The sequence below is a fragment of the Pseudorca crassidens genome, chromosome 12, assembly GCF_039906515.1.
Source record: "Pseudorca crassidens isolate mPseCra1 chromosome 12, mPseCra1.hap1, whole genome shotgun sequence".
Lineage (NCBI taxonomy): Eukaryota > Metazoa > Chordata > Mammalia > Artiodactyla > Delphinidae > Pseudorca > Pseudorca crassidens.
The window spans coordinates 65,117,477-65,121,374 of record NC_090307.1 but is presented as its reverse complement, the minus strand read 5'-3'; positions in this window follow the sequence as shown (position 1 = coordinate 65,121,374).

The following is a 3,898-nucleotide window of genomic DNA, read 5'->3' as shown; positions in this document are numbered from 1 at the left end:
CGGCGCGGCGACCCTCGCCCCGCCCCGCCGCCGCCAGTGTTTCCATTGGTCGGGAGGTCCGGCAGCCGGCACCGATTGGACGGGCGCGGGGAGACACCGGCTTGCCACTGGGCGCTCCGGCTGTCCGTCTCTGCCGACCACGGCCCCTCGTGGAGTAGCGGAGGCCCGGGCACCTGCCGGGACCTCTGCGGCTGAGGCCCGGGCGCGGGCCGCCCCTTCCGGCGGGTCGCCCCCTCCCGGTCGCCTTGGAGGACGTCCTCGGACCGTCCGCCCCGAGCGGGGAAGGGAGCAGGCCCGACGCCCCATCGCCGGACTCGGGCCGGGTCGCCTCTATCACCACCCCCAGTTCCCAGGTATCCTGCTCCAGCGCCTGCTGTTGGCCCGGCGCTGGGCGCCACGCCCTCCCTTCAGCGTCAGTTGTGTGTATTCCCCACTATCCGCGAGGGAGCGTTCTGCTGCCCTCCCATTTTACAGACGGGAAACTGAGGCTCAGAGAGGTTCTCACTAGCTTTAGGTCACCGGGGCTCCAACCCAGTCCATCTGACTCCGGGGCCTGGGCGCTCTCCCACTCTCATTAACCCCAGGGTTCCCACTGTGGAGGCCGGAGTGGGTGGGGCTGGCAGTTTTTCAAGGGTAGAAAGGGACCCCTCGGTGAACAGCGGTTTTCCTCCTCGGTCAGGGATAACTCGACAGACACCGTGGGCTCAGCCCATCCTGCAGGGCCCCAGGGACTGGCCTCCCTCACGCGGCTCACCGAAAGGCCACAGGTCTGGGCCTGGGGAGGAGAAGTTTGTGTGTGCATTTTCCCCGCTTTCTGGTGTCCATTTCCTCCACCCTACCTGGGGTCATGCAGGATCCCTGTGGGGCTCAGCCACCCGAGTTGGGTTTAGCACAGGTTACATTTCCCTGCCAGGTGGAGAGCAGCCGCCTGGTCCCTGCAGTGACACAGGGCCCACACATGACCACAAATGGGACCACAGCCCTAGGCCAGCTCCAGGTAACTTTGGGGTGCAGGGGGCTCCAGTGTGGATGCTGCCCAGTGGGGCTTGTTTCAGGGGGTCCCTGACCAGTGACCCTGGCTCGTGTGTGGTTCTAAGCCGTTCTTGCTCTGGTTGCACCTGGAGATGACCAGATCCTCAGCTCACCGTATTCCCCAAGGCTGCACAGAGCCACATGGCCCACCACAGTGCTAATTGGGGGGACGGGGGGGGGGAGAGACATTCATGTCTTATCCACCCACATCAGGGGTCCACTGTGTTCACCCAGAAGTTCCTTGGTCAGAACGAAGAAATGGAAATGATTTGGGGCTAGAATTCACCACTGGTACCACATTGGGTTCCCCTGTACCCTGGCATACATGACAAATCAACCCCCAGCAGCCACTCAGAGCCAGGCAGCCACAGCCAACTGACTGGAATTGGCACTGGAGGTGTCACCAGCACTAGAAGTGACAGCCATTTGGCACCCTGGCACAGGGATATTGCTTGAAGCTCTGGGTGGGCAGAATGAAGGGTCCCTCTCCAGAACATGGCAGACCCTTTCCTGTATTTAGGAGTGGATTTAATTAGCCCAAAGTTCTCTGTGGATCTCTCCAAGGGCATTGGGCCCTGGTCCTCCTGCAGCCCCTCCTCTCATAATGACCTTGTGGCCCAGCACCACCCCTTTCCCACACACTTGCTGATGGTGGCAAGAGGGGCTGGACAGATCTCTGCTGAGAGGGCAAAGGGGAGAATTGTGTACCAAGATCGGCCCAAGTGAGGACTCCCTCCATCCCCCCTCATCCCTACCCCCACCTCTCCTGACAGGCTTCCAGAGACCTGTCTGCTGTCAAGCTGGCTCACCAGCTGCACGGAGGGTCAGGGCAGGCAGTGCCAGTTCCACGAGGACCCACCATGACCCAGGCTGCAGATGGGGGTCAGAAACAGAGTGCAGAAGAGATGGTCTCTACCCCTAGACCACTGCCACAGGGCCCAGTAGCCTGGTCTCCTCCATTTTGCCCTCTCTACCTGGCTTCTGGCCAACTCTGTAGGGACATACCTGGGGCATGTGAGGAAAGCTGCAGGGAGAAAAAGGTTTCAGCCAGATATTAGGAGGAACTTCCCAACAGTTGCAGATGCATGAGATCAAAAGGGTGACCACACAAGGTAATGAGCTCCCCATCTAAGGATGTATCTATGTATGTATTTATATATATATTTTTAGATTTTTTTTAACGTGGACCATTTTTAAAGTCTTTATTGAATTTGTTAGCTCCCTGACCAAGGATCGAACCTGCACCCCCTGCATTGGAAGGTGAAGTCTTAACCACTGGACCACCAGGGAAGCCCCTGGATGTATGTATTTAGAGGTGGGGTAGCAGTGAACCCCTTGTAGTCCTGAGACCACCCCCACCCAGATGCATCTCATTGGGCGATGGCAAGGTGGGATTTAAAGCTCCACGGAACCCAAGCATGGCTGCATCCCCCTTTGCAGGTAATGGGAAGGCACTGCTCAGGAGGGCTTGACCAGTCTGTGTCCCACCCCTCTAAGGCATTGGCCCAGTGATTTGGGGCAGACCACTGCAGTTGCTGCCCCATCCCCCAGGGCATGGTCACTCGCCTCCAAGCCCCCCAGGTCCTGCTTATTCAACACTACTATCTCTTGGCTGGACTGCATGATCCAGCTGCCAGGAGGGGGTCACTGGCACCCACCCAGCATGATTCTCTTGCCAGATGGCAGGAGGGAGGACTGAGTGTCTCACTGGGTCTGCTGCCTGCTGGCCAGGAGTCCTTGGACGTCGGGAGTCCTTGGCTTCCGTACCTGTAAAGGGCTTTTGTTGAGTTCCGGGAGGAACATAGATGAGATGGCAAGAGAGTGGGGTGGAATGGGCCTTTGGGGGTGTCATGCAGGTTTGGGTTTTACTCTTGTCTCTGTTTACTACCAGCCAGGCCCTTGCCCTCTCTGAGCCCCAGTTTTCACAGGGCGTCAGTGCTCCAAGGAAGGATCAGGGCACCTAAAACCTCAACACAGGGCTGTGGAGCTAATCCAGCCACTGCTACTTGCCATCTTCTTTTGACTTCAAGCAAGTGACATACATACTGCTCTGAGCCTCGATGTTTGCATCTGTAAAATGGGATAAATGAGAGCTGTGTCCTGCAACTCTGGGTTTAGAGCACTTAGCACATTGTTATTAACCTTAATATAACTATTTGCTGAGGGCCCACTTTGGAGCAAGCCCTGGGCCTCTGACTCCCCACTTTCTCTGCACTCAGACCCCAGACATAGCCCAGAGGCAAATGTGCGCAGGGAGCCCAGTGAACGACTCTGTCCTCTTGCAAGGGCCCGGGTCAGTGCCCCTTCCCAGCCTCTTGCTCACTTGTAACCCGGTGCAGATCGAGCCGACAGCCCTTCATCCTGGGGCCGGCCCTGCAGAACAGCCTCGAGGTGGGTTAAAGGCTGCAGTGGCCGGTCCAGGGTCTGTCCTGAGTTTGGCAGGGATGTCAGGGGTTAGGGGTGCAATGAGGAAGATGGCCAGTTCAGAGGCATGGAGGGGGCAAGCAGGGCCCCACCAGTGAGCATCCCCGCAGAGCCTCCAGCAGGGCCCAGTGCAGCGCGGGACGCTGGGCGGGCAGGTGACATGTCCTCGAGGGCAGGGCCCAGGGCCGGTGTCTGAACCAGACGAGCTGCGAAGGCTGCAGGGGTCACGAGGCGCAGCCGGGCGCTTGGCGCAGCCCCGGGGGCGGGGCGCCGGGAGGTGCAGCCCGGAGCGATGGTACGCGCAGCCAACTGTGCTCCGGCTCGCGGCGCGCCGCCCCGCCCCTAGCCATGCTGCCCATTGGGAGCGCTCAGACTGTGTGGGGGCGGGGCCTGGGCGGTGGCGGCGGCGCGCGGGCGCAGCACCCGGAAGTCGGCGGCGGCG